Source organism: Rutidosis leptorrhynchoides, chromosome 3, assembly GCF_046630445.1.
Source record: "Rutidosis leptorrhynchoides isolate AG116_Rl617_1_P2 chromosome 3, CSIRO_AGI_Rlap_v1, whole genome shotgun sequence".
In the NCBI taxonomy this organism is placed as follows: Eukaryota; Viridiplantae; Streptophyta; class Magnoliopsida; order Asterales; family Asteraceae; genus Rutidosis; species Rutidosis leptorrhynchoides.
The window spans coordinates 470,862,990-470,884,213 of NC_092335.1; positions in this window are offsets into that span (position 1 = coordinate 470,862,990).

A 21,224-nucleotide genomic window follows, 5' to 3' on the forward strand; every position below is an offset into this window, starting at 1 on the left:
GCATGGGATTCCACTCTTGATTATGTCATGTATGACTAACCAATTTTAACTTCTACCATGAGCTAGTCAACTAACTAGAACTCCTTTTAACCCCACTCACCACTCACCAATTACCACTCATCATTCACTCCATTTCACTTCCAATTCTCTTTCTAATTCTCTCTCAACACACACACACACTATTATGAACATATTTTTCCAGTATTTAATCATCATATTCATCAAAAATCACTTCAAGAATCAAGCTATAATCATCATAGGAAGAACACTTCAAGAACATTTCAAAAATCCCTTCAAGTTTACTAATTTACTTCCAAGCTTTCTAATCCATTCCAAGTAATCATCTAAGATCAAGAAACCTTTGTTATATACAGTAGGTTATCTTTCTTATTCAAGGTAATATTCATATTCAAACTTTGATTCAATTTCTATAACTATAAACTATCTTAATTCGAGTAAAAATCTTACTTGAACTTGTTTTTGTGTCATGATCCTACTTCAAGAACTTTCAAGCCATCCAAGATCCTTTGAAGCTAGATCATTTCTTGTCACTTCCAGTAGGTTTACCTACTAAAATTGAGGTAATAATGATGTTCATAACATCATTCGATTCATATATATAAAACTATCTTATTCGAAGGTTTAAACTCGTAATCACTAGAACATAGTTTAGTTAATTCTAAACTTGTTCGCAAACAAAAGTTAATCCTTCTAACTTGACTTTTAAAATTAACTACACACATGTTCTATATCTATATGATATGCTAACTTAATGATTTAAAACCTGGAAACACGAAAAACACCGTAAAACCGGATTTACGCCGTCGTAGCAACACCGCGGGCTGTTTTGGGTTAGTTAATTAAAAACTATGATAAACTTTGATTTAAAAGTTGTTATTCTGAGAAAATTATTTTTATTATGAACATGAAACTATATCCAAAAATTAAGGTTAAACTCAAAGTGGAAGTATGTTTTCTAAAATGGTCATCTAGACGTCGTTCTTTCAATTGAAATAACTACCTTTACAAAAACGACTTGTAACTTATTTTTCCGACTATAAACCTATACTTTTTCTGTTTAGATTCATAAAATAGAGTTCAATATGAAACCATAGCAATTTGATTCACTCAAAACGGATTTAAAATGAAGAAGTTATGGGTAAAACAAGATTGGATAATTTTTCTCATTTTAGCTACGTGAAAATTGGTAACAAATCTATTCCAACCATAACTTAATCAACTTGTATTGTATATTATGTAATCTTGAGATACCATAGACACGTATACAATGTTTCGACCTATCATGTCGACACATCTATATATATTTCGGAACAACCATAGACACTCTATATGTGAATGTTGGAGTTAGCTATACAGGGTTGAGGTTGATTCCAAAATATATATAGTTTGAGTTGTGATCAATACTGAGATACGTATACACTGGGTCGTGGATTGATTCAAGATAATATTTATCGATTTATTTCTATACATCTAATTGTGGACAACTAGTTGTAGGTTACTAACGAGGACAGCTGACTTAATAAACTTAAAACATCAAAATATATTAAAAGTGTTGTAAATATATTTTAAACATACTTTAATATATATGTATATATTGTTATATGTTCGTGAATCAACCAGTGGCCAAGTCTTACTTCCCGACGAAGTAAAAATCTGTGAAAGTGAGTTATAGTCCCACTTTTAAAATCTAATATTTTTGGGATGAGAATACATGCAGGTTTTATAAATGATTTACAAAATAGACACAAGTACGTGAAACTACATTCTATGGTTGAATTATCGAAATCGAATATGCCCCTTTTTATTAAGTCTGGTAATCTAAGAATTAGGGAACAGACACCCTAATTGACGCGAATCCTAAAGATAGATCTATTGGGCCTAACAAACCCCATCCAAAGTACCGGATGCTTTAGTACTTCGAAATTTATATCATATCCGAAGGGTGTCCCGGAATGATGGGGATATTCTTATATATATGCATCTTGTTAATGTCGGTTACCAGGTGTTCACCATATGAATGATTTTTATCTCTATGTATGGGATGTGTATTGAAATATGAAATCTTGTGGTCTATTGTTACGATTTGATATATATAGGTTAAACCTATAACTCACCAACATTTTTGTTGACTTTTAAAGCATGTTTATTCTCAGGTGAATACTAAGAGCTTCCGCTGTTGCATACTAAAATAAGGACAAGATTTGGAGTCCATGTTTGTATGATATTGTGTAAAAACTGCATTCAAGAAACTGATTTCGATGTAACATATTTGTATTGTAAACCATTATGTAATGGTCGTGTGTAAACAGGATATTTTAGATTATCATTATTTGATAATCTACGTAAAGCTTTTTAAACCTTTATTTATGAAATAAAGGTTATGGTTTGTTTTAAAAATGAATGCAGTCTTTGAAAAACGTCTCATATAGAGGTCAAAACCTCGCAACGAAATCAATTAATATGGAACGTTTTTAATCAATAAGAACGGGACATTTCAGTTGGTATCCGAGCGTTGGTCTTAGAGAACCAGAAAATTTGCATTAGTGTGTCTTATCGAGTTTGTTAGGATGCATTAGTGAGTCTGGACTTCGACCGTGTTTTCTTTAAAAATGATTGCTTAACATTTTTGTTGGAAACTATATATTTTTAACATATGAATATTATGTGATATATTAATCTCTTAACGTGTTTGATATTATGTGATAGATGTCTACCTCTAGAACAAGTCCCATTGACTCACCTAATAATAATGAAGAGTCAAATGTAAATTGGAATGATTCGTGGACTGATTCACAAGTTCCCGAAGAGGAACCGGAAGAAGAGTCGGAACCGGAAGAAGAATCGGAACCGGAAGAAGAATCGAAACCGGAAGAAGAAATAGAACCGGTGGGGGAAATAATAAAACGGTTAAGTAAAAGAGAATCCTCAACCAACCGACCAAGGTTAATTATGGTCAATGGTGTTTCCGCCAAGGAAGCAAAATATTGGGAGGATTACCAATTCTCCGATGAATCGGATTCCGACGAGAATTCCGATGATGTTATAGAAATTACCCCAACTGAATTTAAAAAGGCAAAAGAAAATAATAAGGGAAAGGGCATAAAAATAGAGAAATCTAATTCCAACCCCGATGAACTTTATATGTATCGTCAACCCCCGAAGTCCTTAAGTTGTAACAATGACCCGGGAACCTCTAAACCACCAGGTTTTTCTAAACCAATGTGGACAACGACGGCTCGTATTAGGGGAACATCATATATCCCTAGAAACTTGGCAAAACGAACCAAAACCGAATAAGAAGAAACGAGCGAGTCGGAATAAGATAGTTGTATTCGTGTGGTGTAATATATGTAATATAGTGTGCTTATGCTTTATGATATATGTAAAAATTGCTTGTATTAATAAGTATTTTTTTTTATGAATCTAACTCTTGTCTATTATACAGTATAAAAACACAAAATGGATAGACAACCCAATATTTTAAGAGACCTACCCAGAGACATGATTGATGAAATCTTGTCTAGAGTCGGTCAGAATTCCTCGGCACAACTATTTAAGGCGAGATCAGTTTGTAAGACATTCGAAGAACGTTCCAAGAATGCCTTGGTTTATAAAAGGCTTTCGTTCAAAAGATGGGGGATATCACATTGGGAAATCCATAAGTTACGATGTGTTTACTTTGACGCATATATTGAGGGGAACCCAAATGCTATTTTACGCAACGGGTTAAGAAATTATTTTGACTCAGTATATCCGAATATAGGACTTCGTGATTTAGAAAAAGCGGCTAACATGCAACATAAAGAAGCATGTTATGCTTACGGGTTAGTAATGTTCGCTTCTCACCAAAGTGAGAACAAGAACATCGGGCTACAACTATTAAACAAAACGTTCCCACAAGTGACGGAGTCGGTAATTGGGGTAAGAAATGAGGTTTTTAGGTTATTACGAGACTGTTGGTCATTACGTAACCCTCGTCCCTTTGACGACGTTACAACACGCTGTCTTATCAACGGCCATAACGGTTATGTTCCACAAGACCAAGGATGGGAAGTAGTCCTAGTAAAACCAGAATGCATGACTTGTTTCTGGACGTATGAATTACGTGTCTTTATTGCCTTTGCTGAACGACTTGTGTACTAGCTAGAATTATCTTCACAACTATCTTGTATCAAAGTTTTTGTGTGCTATATTTCATGCTTTATGTAAAATAAGCGGTATTGTAAGTTTGTAAAATATTGTATAAAAATTTGAACGCGAAATATTATTACAATCAGTTTTTCATATAGAATTGTAGTAGTTGAATTGTATATTAGCTACTAAGTATGAACTTAACGGGTAGGTACTACCCGAATTTAAACTTATAAAACGCTAATATGAAGAAAAAGCTTTTATAAATGAGTTCATATTATGCTACGAAATACTATTAACTACTCTTAATATTCTGTATGATTAACTTGTTCCATTTGACTATTTTGAAGGAAATGGCACCGACTACTCGACACACCGTAAATATGAATGAAGAGGAATTTCGTACTTTTCTAGCTTCAAACATAGCCGCAGTACAGGCTGCGCTACATACCAACAATAACCTTGGATCTGGCAGTACAGGAAATCATGTAGGATGCACCTACAAAGAATTCACTGCCTGCAAACCTTTGGAATTTGATGGAACCGAAGGACCGATCGGATTGAAACGGTGGACCGAGAAGGTCGAATCGGTGTTTGCCATAAGTAAGTGTACTGAAGAGGACAAAGTGAAGTACGCTACGCATACCTTCACAGGTTCTGCGTTAACATGGTGGAATACCTATCTAGAGCAAGTGGGACAAGATGATGCGTACGCACTACCGTGATCAGCATTCAAGCACTTGATGAACGAGAAGTACCGTCCCAGAACCGAGGTCAATAAGCTCAAGACAGAACTTAGAGGGTTACGAACCCAAGGATTTGATATTACCACGTATGAAAGACGATTCACAGAATTGTGCCTATTGTGTCCGGGAGCATTCGAAGATGAGGAAGAGAAGATCGACGCGTTTGTGAAAGGATTACCGGAAAGAATCCAAGAAGATATAAGTTCACACGAGCCCGCCTCCATACAACAGGCATGTAGAATGGCTCACAAACTAGTGAACCAGATTGAAGAAAGAATTAAAGAACAGACTGCTGAAGAGGCCAATGTGAAGCAAGTCAAAAGAAAGTGGGAGGAAAACGGTGATAAGAATCACCAATACAACAACAACAGCAATTACAACAATAATCGCAACAATTATCCCAACAATCGCAACATCAATCGCAACTACAACAAACGGCCCAACAACAACAACAATAACAACAACAACAACAACAACAACAGCAACTACAACAATCATCCCAACAACAATAATAACCGCAACAACAACAACAACAACAATCAGAAGCAGCTATGCCAAAGGTGTGAAAAGTATCACTCGGGGTTCTGCACCAAATTTTGGAACAAGTGTAAAAGAAATGGTCATAGTGCGGCGAAGTGTGAGGTCTACAGACCAGGGGTTAATTGAACGAAAGGAACAAATGGTGTCGGAACGAGTAATGGCGGAGCAAGTAGTGTCGGAGCAAGTTATGCCAATGTAGTTTGTTATAAATGTGGAAAACCGGGCCACATTATTAGAAATTGCCCGAACCAGGAGAACACGAATGGACAAGGCCACGGAAGAGTTTTCAATATTAATGCGGCAGAGGTACAGGAAGACCCGGAGCTTGTTACGGGTACGTTTCTTATTGACAATAAATCTGCTTACGTTTTATTTGATTCGGGTGCGGATAGAAGCTATATGAGTAGAGATTTTTGTGCTAAATTAAGTTGTCCATTGACGCCTTTGGATAGTAGATTTTTACTCGAATTAGCAAATGGTAAATTAATTTCAGCAGATAATATATGTCGAAATCGAGAAATTAAACTGGTTAGCGAAACATTTAAGATTGATTTGATACCAGTAGAGTTAGGGAGTTTTGATGTGATAATCGGTATGGACTGGTTGAAAGAAGTGAAAGCAGAGATCGTTTGTTACAAAAATGCAATTCGCATTATACGAGAAAAAAGAAAACCCTTAATGGTGTACGGAGAAAAGGGCAACACGAAGCTACATATTATTAGTAATTTGAAGGCACAAAAACTAATAAGAAAAGGTTGCTATGCTGTTCTAGCACACGTCGAGAAAGTACAAACTGAAGAAAAGAGCATCAATGATGTTTCCATTGCAAAAGAATTTCCCGATGTATTTCCGAAAGAATTACCGGGATTACCCCCACATCGATCCGTTGAATTTCAAATAGATATTGTACCAGGAGCTGCACCAATAGCTCGTGCTCCTTACAGACTCGCACCCAGCGAGATGAAAGAACTGCAAAGCCAATTACAAGAACTTTTAGAGTGTGGTTTCATTCGACCAAGCACATCACCGTGGGGAGCTCCTGTTTTGTTTGTCAAGAAGAAAGATGGTACATTCAGGTTGTGTATCGACTACCGAGAGTTGAACAAACTTACCATCAAGAACCGCTACCCACTACCGAGAATCGACGACTTATTTGTTCAACTACAAGGCTCGTCTGTTTATTCAAAGATTGACTTACGTTCCGGGTATCATCAAATGCGGGTGAAAGAAGATGATATTCCAAAGACTGCTTTCAGAACACGTTACGGTCATTACGAGTTTATGGTCATGCCGTTTGGTTTAACTAATGCACCAGCTGTGTTCATGGACCTTATGAACCGAGTGTGTGGACCATACCTTGACAAGTTTGTCATTGTTTTCATTGATGACATACTTATTTACTCAAAGAATGACCAAGAACACGGTGAACATTTGAGAAAGGTGTTAGAAGTATTGAGGAAGGAAGAATTGTACGCTAAGTTTTCAAAGTGTGCATTTTGGTTGGAAGAAGTTCAATTCCTCGGTCACATAGTGAACAAAGAAGGTATTAAGGTGGATCCGGCAAAGATAGAAACTGTTGAAAAGTGGGAAACCCCGAAAACTCCGAAACACATACGCCAGTTTTTAGGACTAGCTGGTTACTACAGAAGGTTCATCCAAGACTTTTCCAAAATAGCAAAACCCTTGACTGCATTAACGCATAAAGGGAAGAAATTTGAATGGAATGATGAACAAGAGAAAGTGTTTCAGTTATTGAAGAAAAAGCTAACTACGGCACCTATATTGTCATTGCCTGAAGGGAATGATGATTTTGTGATTTATTGTGACGCATCAAAGCAAGGTCTCGGTTGTGTATTAATGCAACGAACGAAGGTGATTGCTTATGCGTCTAGACAATTGAAGATTCACGAACAAAATTATACGACGCATGATTTGGAATTAGGCACGGTTGTTTTTGCATTAAAGACTTGGAGGCACTACTTATATGGGGTCAAAAGTATTATATATACCGACCACAAAAGTCTTCAACACATATTTAATCAGAAACAACTGAATATGAGGCAGCGTAGGTGGATTGAATTATTGAATGATTACAACTTTGAGATTCGTTACCACCCGGGGAAGGCAAATGTGGTAGCCGATGCCTTGAGCAGGAAGGACAGAGAACCCATTCGAGTAAAATCTATGAATATTATGATTCATAATAACCTTACTACTCAAATAAAGGAGGCGCAACAAGGAGTTTTAAAAGAGGGAAATTTAAAGGATGAAATACCCAAAGGATCGGAGAAACATCTTAATATTCGGGAAGACGGAACCCGGTATAGGGCTGAAAGGATTTGGGTACCAAAATTTGGAGATATGAGAGAAATGGTACTTAGAGAAGCTCATAAAACCAGATACTCAATACATCCTGGAACGGGAAAGATGTACAAGGATCTCAGGAAATATTTTTGGTGGCCGGGTATGAAAGCCGATGTTGCTAAATACGTAGGAGAATGTTTGACGTGTTCTAAGGTCAAAGCTGAGCATCAGAAACCATTAGGTATACTTCAACAACCCGAAATCCCAGAATGGAAATGGGAAAACATTACCATGGATTTCATCACTAAATTGCCAAGAATTGCAAGTGGTTTTGATACTATTTGGGTAATAGTTGATCGTCTCACCAAATCAGCACACTTCCTGCCAATAAGAGAAGATGACAAGATGGAGAAGTTAGCACGACTGTATTTGAAGGAAGTCGTCTCCAGACATGGAATACCAATCTCTATTATCTCTGATAGGGATGGCAGATTTATTTCAAGATTCTGGCAGACATTACAGCAAGCATTAGGAACTCGTCTAGACATGAGTACTGCCTATCATCCACAAACTGATGGGCAGAGCGAAAGGATGATACAAACGCTTGAAGACATGCTACGAGCATGTGTTATTGATTTTGGAAACAGTTGGGATCGACATCTACCATTAGCAGAATTTTCCTACAACAACAGCTACCATTCAAGCATTGAGATGGCGCCGTTTGAAGCACTTTATGGTAGAAAGTGCAGGTCTCCGATTTGTTGGAGTGAAGTGGGGGATAGACAGATTACGGGTCCGGCAGATTATACAAGAAACTACCGAGAAGATCATCCAAATTCAACAACGGTTGAAAACCGCCCAAAGTCGACAAAAGAGCTACGCTGACATTAAAAGAAAAGATATAGAAATTGAAATTGGAGAGATGGTCATGCTTAAAGTTGCACCTTGGAAAGGCGTTGTTCGATTTGGTAAACGAGGGAAATTAAATCCAAGGTATATTGGACCATTCAAGATTATTGATCGTGTCGGACCAGTAGCTTACCGACTTGAGTTACCTCAACAACTCGCGGCTGTACATAACACTTTCCACATCTCGAATTTTAAGAAATGTTTTGCTAAAGAAGATCTCACTATTCCGTTAGATGAAATCCAAATCAACGAAAAACTTCAATTCATCGAAGAACCCATCGAAATAATGGATCGTGAGGTTAAAAGACTTAAGCAAAACAAGATACCAATTGTTAAGGTTCGATGGAATGCTCGTAGAGAACCCGAGTTCACCTGGGAGTATGAAGATCAGATGAAGAAGAAATACCCGCATCTATTTCCAGAAGATTCGTCAACACCTTCAACAGCTTAAAATTTCCGAACGAAATTTATTTAACGGGTAGGTACTGTAGTGACCCGAACTTTTCCATGTTTATATATATTAATTGAGATTGATATTTACATGATTAAATGTTTCCAACATGTTAAGCAATCAAACTTGTTAAGACTTGATTAATTGAAATATGTTTCATATAGACAATTGACCACCCAAGTTGACCGGCGATTCACGAACGTTAAAACTTGTAAAAACGACATGACAATATATATATGGATATACATATGGTTAACATGAGATTATGATAAGTAAGTATCTCCATAAGTATATTAACAATGAGTTATATACATATAAACAAGACTACTAACTTAAGGATTTCGAAACGAGACATATATGTAACGATTATCGTTGTAACGACATTTAAATGTATATATATCATATTAAGATATATTAATATATCATAATATCATGATAATATAATAATTTAACATCTCATTAGATATAATAAACAATGGGTTAACAACATTAATTGAGATCGTTAACTTAAAGGTTTCAAAACAACACTTACATGTAACGACTAACGATGACTTAACGACTCAGTTAAAATGTATATACATGTAGTGTATTTACATGTATTAAAATACTTTTGGAAGACTTCAATACATATATCAAAACACTCATACTTAACAAAAATGGTTAGAGTTACTTTTCCATTCTTTTCTTTCATCAAGAATTCTAGTCGTATTCTTACCCGTATTATACACAGCTTCAAAACGTACTTACTATGAGTATATACCAATAGGAACTAGCATGGGATTTCACTCTTGATTATGTCATGTATGACTAATCAATTTTAACTTCTACCATGAGCTAGTCAACTAACTAGAACTCCTTTTAACCCCACTCACCATTCACCAATTACCACTCATCATTCACTCCATTTCACTTCCAATTCTCTTTCTAATTCTCTCTCAACACACACACACACACTATTATGAATGTATTTTTCCAGTAGTTAATCATCATATTCATCAAAAATCACTTCAAGAATCAAGCTATAATCATCATAGGAAGAACACTTCAAGAACACTTCAAAAATCCCTTCAAGTTTACTAATTTACTTCCAAGCTTTCTAATCCATTCCAAGTAATCATCTAAGATCAAGAAACCTTTGTTATATACAGTAGGTTATCTTTCTTATTCAATGTAATATTCATATTCAAACTTTGATTCAATTTCTATAACTATAAACTATCTTAATTCGAGTAAAAATCTTACTTGAACTTGTTTTTGTGTCATGATCCTACTTCAAGAACTTTCAAGCCATCCAAGATCCTTTGAAGCTAGATCATTTCTTGTCACTTCTAGTAGGTTTACCTACTAAACTTGAGGTAGTAATGATGTTCATAACATCATTCGATTCATATATATAAAACTATCTTATTCGAAGGTTTAAACTCGTAATCACTAGAACATAGTTTAGTTAATTCTAAACTTGTTCGCAAACAAAAGTTAATCCTTCTAACTTGACTTTTAAAATTAACTACACACATGTTCTATATCTATATGATATGCTAACTTAATGATTTAAAACCTGGAAACACGAAAAACACCGTAAAACCGGATCCAAAAATTAAGGTTAAACTCAAAGTGGAAGTATGTTTTCTAAAATGGTCATCTAGACGTCGTTCTTTCAACTGAAATGACTACCTTTACAAAAACGACTTGTAACTTATTTTTTCGACTATAAACCTATACTTTTTCTGTTTAGATTCATAAAATAGAGTTCAATATGAAACTATAGCAATTTGATTCACTTAAAACGGATTTAAAATGAAGAAGTTATGGGTAAAACAAGATTGGATAATTTTTCTCATTTTAGCTACGTGAAAATTGGTAACAAATCTATTCCAACCATAACTTAATCAACTTGTATTGTATATTATGTAATCTTGAGATACCATAGACACGTATACAATGTTTCGACCTATCATGTCGACACATCTATATATATTTCGGAACAACCATAGACACTCTATATGTGAATGTTGGAGTTAGCTATACAGGGTTGAGGTTGTTTCCAAAATATATATAGTTTGAGTTGTGATCAATACTGAGATACGTATACACTGGGTCGTGGATTGATTCAAGATAATATTTATCGATTTATTTTTGTACATCTAACTGTGGATAACTAGTTGTAGGTTACTAACGAGGACAGCTGACTTAATAAACTTAAAACATCAAAATATATTAAAAGTGTTGTAAATATATTTTAAACATACTTTGATATATATGTATATATTGTTATAGGTTCGTGAATCAACCAGTGGCCAAGTCTTACTTCCCGACGAAGTAAAAATCTGTGAAAGTGAGTTATAGTCCCACTTTTAAAATCTAATATTTTTGGGATGAGAATACATGCAGGTTTTATAAATGATTTACAAAATAGACACAAGTACGTGAAACTACATTCTATGGTTGAATTATCGAAATCGAATATGCCCCTTTTTATTAAGTCTGGTAATCTAAGAATTAGGGAACAGACACCCTAATTGACGCGAATCCTAAAGATAGATCTATTGGGCCTAACAAACCCCATCTAAAGTACCGGATGCTTTAGTACTTCGAAATTTATATCATATCCGAAGGGTGTCCCGGAATGATGGGGATATTCTTATATATATGCATCTTGTTAATGTCGGTTACCAGGTGTTCACCATATGAATGATTTTTATCTCTATGTATGGGATGTGTATTGAAATATGAAATCTTGTGGTCTATTGTTACGATTTGATATATATAGGTTAAAAATATAACTCACCAACATTTTTGTTGACGTTTAAAGCATGTTTATTCTCAGGTGAATACTAAGAGCTTCCGCTGTTGCATACTAAAATAAGGACAAGATTTGGAGTCCATGTTTGTATGATATTGTGTAAAAATTGCATTCAAGAAACTGATTTCGATGTAACATATTTGTATTGTAAACCATTATGTAATGGTCGTGTGTAAACAGGATATTTTAGATTATCATTATTTGATAATCTACGTAAAGCTTTTTAAACCTTTATTTATGAAATAAAGGTTATGGTTTGTTTTAAAAATGAATGCAGTCTTTGAAAAACGTCTCATATAGAGGTCAAAACCTCGCAACGAAATCAATTAATATGGAACGTTTTTAATCAATAAGAACGGGACATTTCATGAATGCCATGAAATGTTATTAGTTAGTGATTAGTTGTATTTTATGTTTCATTACCTTCAAAACGGCGTATCGTATGCGTAAATTGGATTCCCGAGTCAAGAAATGCGTTTTATGAACTTGAAACTTCGATTTTGAACATTTAACGATCATTTATTGAGGTTTTCATTGTTGTTAATGATGGAATTGATTGATGAAATATGTTTAGTTATATTCCTCTTTAAATTACCTTTCCAACGATATAAGATACGTGTTTTGAATGTTTACGGTTCATAAGTTATGGTTGTTTGAAGTTGAAATCGTCCAAGTGTTAAACTGCCCAGAAATGGCTGATACAGATGCAGATGCGGTGCATCTGCCTCAGATGCGGCGCATCTGAGGCAGACTGCCCAAAAATCTCCGTTTTTGTTTAATTCTAGCTATGCTATGCACCCCCGATTGATATGAAACTTGGCCAACATGCTTATACATGACTTCTAAGCTCAGGAAAATAGTTAGGGACCCGACCCTGTTGACTTTTTCATTGACTTTGACCAAGTTTGACTTTTAGTCAAACTTAACAAAACACTTATGCAATCGTTCTAATCTTATTTTATACTTGATTCTTGCATGAAACTTGACAACGTGATTCACATGCTATATAATCGAGTCGTAACGAGCCATATGACTAATTGAACACATTTCGCCCAACCTTGTGTTGTAACCGGTTAATTGATACAACTTACTTGTTTAGGTCAAGTCTAAGCAACTTTCATGCACACGTTTACTTTGTGAAGTACATTTATACTCGTACACTCGAGGTGAGATCATAGTCCCATCTTTCAACACTTTTATACTTTTAAATCATGGGATGAGAAACATATACAGTTTTATACTACATACTTTATACTTTAAACACAAGTACGATGAAACAAACATTCCACAACGAGTTAGAACAAAAATCCTCAATTCAATTATCATTAGTTACACTTGCAGGGTGTAAGCGAGAACTTATATTGTGTGGCCATACAGGTTTGACAAACCCTCATTCAAACGGTTCGCTACCGTTTACGAATGAAATATATTTTCGAGAAACAGTGTATGTTCTAACACTATTGTGATGGGGTTCTATCGAAGGAATGTTAAGCATTGATAATTGGGTGCTCACGAACCTATTTTTGGAATGAAACTTTTGGATGATCAATTTTATGGAAATACTAAATCTTGTGATTCAAAAATAACGTTTATTACTACACCTATGATTTCACCAACGTTTTTTGTTGATAGTTTTCTATATGTTTCTCAGGTTCATACTTGGCTACTTGATACATGCTTCCGCACACTTTGATTACTTGCTTGGAGTCAAGCATACATGCATACGCTAGTGATAACACCTTTGGATTCAAACTTAAAGCATATATACTTACGCTATTTATAGCAACCGTGATTTTAAACTAATTATGTCGCAAGTTATTTCAATTATATCTTATAACTCTTGTAAACTTAAACTGGTTGTCGAACCATTTGGTAAACAAAACTTTTTAAGTCTTGTACGTTTCAAATGAGTGTGACATAATTTTGGTCAAACGTGTCTCACATAGGGACTACGACCACGTAACGGGACCTAAGTTAACGGCGCCGTCAATGACAATTTTGTCAGGACGTTACAGATATTGCCTTTAGTTAAGTTATGTTGAATCCTAAATTAGTTATATATGCGGTTGAGATAAGGTATAAGATATGCATGTCATTGGAAAGCTAGCGAAAAATTAAGAACTTTTCCTTTAGATATCGAATGGTTTCGATGAACGGATTTGAAGTTATAGTCAATCGAATTTTTGTATTATTATTAAAAATGATTATTATTATTATCGTCGTTATTATCGTCGTTCTAGTTTTATCTTATTATTATTATTATTATTATTATTATTATTATTATTATTATTATTATTATTATTATTATTATTATTATTATTATTATTATTATTATTATTATTATTATTATCTTCATCAATAAAAGGATTTATCATTAAAAATTGTTATTTTTATTATTATTGCTATCGTTATTATCGTTAAAGTTATAATTAGTATTATTATTATTATTATTATTTAATTATTATTATTATTATTATTATTATTATTATTATTATTATTATTATTATTATTATTATTATTATTATTATTATTATTATTATTATTATTATTATTATTACTATTATTATCATTATTCTGAACACGATATAAAAGTCGATTAAAAGCTATTAAACGAAACGATTAGGAAATAATGAGTAAGAGTATCTTGATGAAATTAAAATATTATAAGATATTGATTTAGATAAAATTATCGTTCTTATATTTATCATTACTATTATTATTAAAAGTATCGTTAGTATTAAAACTATCATTTTAATAAAAATTATCATTTTAATAGAAATGTCATTGTTATTATAAAATATCACTATTATTATCATTTTAAATAGAATTATTATTTTAGAGACAATATTAAAAAGTGTCGTAAATATTAAAGTTTTCATAATTAGAATTATCATTTTATCATAATGTCATCTTAGTAATTATAAATATTGATATTTTTATTAATAAAATAATAATAATTATTACTACAAAATAATACAACTTTTACTTACTATTATCATAGATATTATTTTATCAAATAAATATGTGATACAAACATATTTTACTACGGGTAATAAAATTACTTTAATAATACCTATCATATTATCTTTATAATATTAAATGAACTTTATAAATTTTATTACTTAAGATATATAAAAGTATATTTTTTATAAAGTTTTATTTATTAATAAATGAATTATATTATTTACTCTAATAAATCTTTTAAAAATAGTTAAAAATATAAAACGACGATATTTAAACTATATATTAATCATGTATAGATTTTTGAAAATTATTTTAAGTCAAATTGAATTTTTTTGACTTTTGCATATTAGTCTCGAGCATTAGGATTGTGATACACTATGACCTAAACTAAATTGTTAGACAAATTTTTGACCAACATATATATATATATATATATATATATATATATATATATATATATATATATATATATAGGTTCGTGAATCCGAGGCCAACCTTGCACTTGTTCAATGACGTTATATGTATTTTTACTACGAAATACAATAGGTGAGTTTCATTTGCCTTTTTTACCCTTTATATTTTTGGGCTGAGAATACATGCGAAATTTTTATAAATGTTTTACGAAATAGACACAAGTAATTGAAACTACATTATATGGGTGAATGATCGAAGCCGAATATGCCCCTTTTGCTTGGTAACCAAAGAATTAGTAAACCGATCTACTAATTGACGCAAATCCTAAAGATAGATCTATTGGGCCTAACGAACCCCATCCATGGTTGTGGATGCTTTAGTACTTCGATGTTGTTTTATCATGTCTGATGGATGTCCCGGAATGATAGGGGATATTCTTATATGCATCTTGTTAATGTCGGTTACCAGGTGTTCACCATATGAATAATTTGTGTCTCTATGCATGGGACGTATATTTATGAGAACTGGAAATGAAATTCTTGTGGTCTATTAAAATGATGAAAATGATCGATTATGATAAACTAATGAACTCACCAACCTTTTGGTTGACACTTTAAAGCATGTTTATTCTCAGGTGTTAAAGAAATCTTCCGCTGTGCATTTTCTCATTTTAGATATATTACTTGGAGTCATTCATGGCATATTTTGAAAGACGTTGCATTCGAGTCATTAAGTTCATCAAGATTATTATTAAGTCAATTATAGTTGGATGTATTATGAAATGGTATGCATGCCGTCAACTTTCATTGTAAAGAAAGTTCGTCTTTTAGAAACGAATGCAATGTTTGTAAAATGTATCATATAGAGGTCAAATACCTCTCGATGTAATCAACTATTGTGAATCGTTTATAATGTATATGAACGGCTCCTTTCAGCTACCATCATTATATACTCAAACGCTTTGGAATATATGGACTATGGAGGTTGCGGAACTGTGTCATCTTCAAGGATCATGCTTTTCAGAAATGTCACGTGGTAGATTCCATCGTTTTGACTAGTTTAATTGGTTATTTGCTAGATTTCACAAGAAAATATTTAACTGGAATCAATGGTTGAAGTCACCATTAAATTCTTTATACTTTTTTATTCTTTGTAATTTTTGTATCCTTTCTAGCGTTTTGCTAGTTTATTAATAAAAAATTCTCGTTGTTCGAAAAAGAAAAAAATAAATAATAGCACTTACTGTGACAACCCGGAAAATACCAACCAAATTTAAACTTTATCTTTGTATTATTCCGACACGATAAGCAAAGTTTGTTAAGTTAAATATCAAGAATTTTAAACTGTGTTCATACATTCATTATAACCTCGACCAAATTCCGACGATTCACGAACCGTTATATATAAATAGATATGTATATATATGTATATATATATATATATATATATATATATATATATATATATATATATATATATATATGTATATATATATATTATAACTTGAGAATATTAATAAAGTATTAAACGTATAATACTTTACACGAACGTATTTGTTTCAATATGTTTATCGATGGAATTAGAAGATAATATCAAATAATTGATTTATCAGATACATTGTGATATGATTACGGGTCCATGTTATGAGGTCCACTGTGATTTAAGAAATCTATTTTTTTTACAACATTCGAAAAAGGGAGCTGATACGTACACCACTTACTTTTTTCCATACACCACCAAAATTTAATTTTGGACCATTTTACCCTTTCTCATAATTAATTTAGGGAAAAGGGCCTTGAGTTAGAAAGGGTAAAATAGTCAAAAATTGTAGTTTGGTGGTGTATGGCAAAAAACAAGTGGTGTACGGATCAACTCCCTTCGAAAAATGGTAAAGTGATTTATAAGCAAGAACGTGGAGTGTAAATAACTTAGATGTTGGATATCGATAAGTTAAGTAACTCGACATTTTTCAGTAAGATGATTTCATACGTTTATTTAACCTTTGGACTTTATCCCATGCTTCACCAACAGACTGTAATTTAAAAACTTGAAACCTATTATGAATATATATGATTCTACTTTTCTAAAATGTTTTATGATATAACGATTTCCATTATTTTAACCTTTAAACAAAATGATTCTTAAATATATTTAGCTTTGGAAAACAAAATTATCATATTTATTTGATTTAGTTTCAAACGTACAAAAACGTTTTCAGTTTAAAAAAGAACTTTATTATTAAAACGTATATAACTTTTATAAATATCTAAAACCACTTTTGACAACTCATTACTTAACCAGTATGATAAAGATAACGATATTTATATTTTATTTTATTAAATATATATAACGATTTAAATTAATATTATATATATTTATACGCGTATTATACGTATATAGTTTTATACTTTTACTATACTTAAACTTTACCTTTACTTTATTTTTACTTTACTTTAACTTTAATAATTCATACTTTAATAATTTACTTTAATAATTCATACTTTAATAATTCACTTTAATAATTCACTTTAATAATTCATACTTTAATAATTCATACTTTAATAATTCATTTTAATCATTCAAAAATCTATTATAAATAGAATTCAATAGGTTTCATTATTTCATAGAAACTTGAAAATATTTTTCTCTAAACTATCTCAATCGATTTACATATATATATATATATATATATATATATATATATATATATATATATATATATATATATATATACTCCGTGTTATTTCAAGATATTATTAGTATACATAAAATATTACGACGGAGTGCTGTCCGAGTGATTTCGATATTGTTTTTCGAGCGGGATAGAGCTAAGGAAATTATGAGTTATAGCTATGGAGGTTATGGGTATGGTTCGGGAGTATTGTTCATGAGTCAAACTAGTGTTTATCATCCCCGTTGCGTCTACGTACTTTTCCTACAATATTGAATCTCAATATTGATACGTGAGCACTCATAACTTAACTTTTATATATTATTAGTGTATCCCTGACTAGTGCTTGAGTATATAGGATTATGCATTCTTATACGTTCGTTACTGTCGTTAGATAGGTTATGTCAAATCTTGAATTAAATACATATGCTATTAAGATGAGGTATATGATATGCATATAGTTGGAAAGCTCGCGAAAAATTGAGAACTTTTCATTTAGATATCGAATGATTTCGATGAACGGTTTAGAAGTTATAGTCAATTGAATTTTTGTAAAAGTGATTATTATTATCGTCGTTATTATCGTCGTTATAATCTAATTATTATTATTATTATTATTATTATTATTATTATTATTATTATTATTATTATTATTATTATTATTATTATTATCATTGTCGTTATTAATAAAAGATATTATTGTTATTTTTATTATTATTATTATTATTGTTATTATCGTTAAGGTTATAATTATTATTATTATTATTATTATTATTATTATTATTATTATTATCATTCAAAAGTTATTAGTATTATCATTAATATTAGTATTATTATAATTAAAATTAATATTAGTAACATCTAATTATTATGATTACTATTATTATTATTAATATGACTGCGATATAAAAGACGACTAAAAGCTATTAAACGAAGCGATTAGGAAATAATGAGTATGAGTATCATGATGAAATTAAGATATTGTAAGATATTGATTTAAAGAAAAAATATCATTTTCATTATTTTACTATTATTATTATTAAAAGTATTATTAATATTAAAACTATCATTTTTACTAAAATTATTATTTTTAATAAAATATCATTGTTAATATAAAACATCATTATTATTATCATTTTAGTACTATTATTAATAAAAATTATCATTTTATCATTTTTAGAAAATATAATTATTGTTATTTTTATTAGTAGAATAATAATAATTATTACAAAATAATACAACTTTTACTTATTATTATTATTATCAATATTATTTTATCAAATAAATATGTGATACAAAGATATTTTACTATGTATAATATAATTACATTAATAATACCTATCATATTATTTTTATGATATTAAATGAACTTTATAAATTTTATTACTTAAGATATATAAAAGTATATTTTTATTATATAAATTTTAATATAAAATTTTATTTATTAATAAAAGAACTATATTATTTACTTTAATAAAATCTGTTAAAAATATTTAAATATATAAAACGACTAAATTTAAACTATATAATAATCATGTATACATTTTGGAAGACATTTTGGTTAATATGACTTTTGCATATTTAGTCTCGAGCATTAGGATTGTGATACACTATGACTTGACCTAAATTGTTAGACAAAAATTGATCAAACATATAAATATATATAATTAATATAGGTTCGTGAATCCGAGGCCAACCTTGCACTTGTTCAATGCCATCATATGCTTAATTACTACGAAATACAATATTGTGAGTTTCATTTGCTCCCTTTTTAAATGCTTTTGCAATATATATTTTTGGAACTGAGAATACATGCGCTGCTTTTATAAATGTTTTACGAAATAGACACAAGTAATCGAAACTACATTATATGGTTAGATTATCGAAATTGAATATCGCCCCTTCAAGTCTGGTAACTTAAGAATTAGGGAAATGACCCCTAATTGACGCGAATCCTAAAGATAGATCTATGTGCCTAACAAACCCCATTCTGGAATTTGGAATGCTTTAGTACTTCGATTTAAATGGTGATTGCGATTGCCAATATTTATGGCATACTTGCGAGTATGCGGGGGATATTCTATATGCATTATGTTAATGTCGATTATCAGGTGTCCATCATATGAATGATTTTTATGCACTTGCGAGTGTAATGAGATTTATGGAAAAATGAGAATCTTGTGGTCTATTATATAAATGGGAAATGATTGATTATGATAAACTAATGAACTCACCAACCTTTTGGTTGATACTTTCAAGCATGTTTATTCTCAGGTATTAAGGAAATCTTCCGCTGTGCATTAGCTCATTTTAAGGATATTACTTGGAGTCATTCATGGCATATTTCGAAAGACGTTGCATTCGAGTCGTTGAGTTCATCAAGATTATTATTAAGTCAATTATAGTTGGATGTATTATGAAATGGTATGCATGCCGCCAACTTTTGATGTAAAGAAAGTTTGTCTTTTGAAAATGAATGCAATGTTTGTAAAATGTATCATATAGAGGTCAAATACCTCGCGATGTAATCAACTATTGTGAATCGTTTATAATGTATATGAACGGGTCCTTTCAGTTGGTATCAGAGCGGTGGTCTTAGCGAACCAGGTCTGCATTAGTGTGTCTAACTGATAGTCGTTAGGATGCATTAGTGAGTCTAGACTTCGACCGTGTCTGCATGTCAAAAGTTTTGCTTATCATTTTTGTCGGAAATCGCGTGCTTATCATTCTTAGTCTAGGCACGTCTTACTGCATTGATTGCATGAATAGTGTTTAGACAAAATTCATATCTTAGCGTATCTGTTACTGTAAACTTTACCTGACATATTCCGTAAATTCCTCCGTAATCTACGAAATCTTTTGCGCTATATATAGATATTCTATGTGATTAGAATACCACCCGATAGCCGGAAAATCATTTCATATCGAAAAATCCTTTATTCAATCGAACGAAATGGAATTCGTCATTAGTTCAAGTCCCTCGAATTCCGATATTGAATCCCACTCAAGCTCCGAAAGTAGTGAGACTGGAATGGATCAACCAATCAGCCATCATCTATTTTGGATGAATTGGGGATGGGTTCGTAGCCTCCTCAATCATTGGAGATAAGAAGAAGGCGATCTTTTCCATCCATCACATTGCCCTCTTGGCGAAGAACCTGAAGCACTTACCGACGAACCTGTCCGAAACACCATTTTCTCTCTCATTTCCAGAGTATCTCGTCACGATTATATACTACATCAAATTCTAGATTTTATTTATCTGCTCGT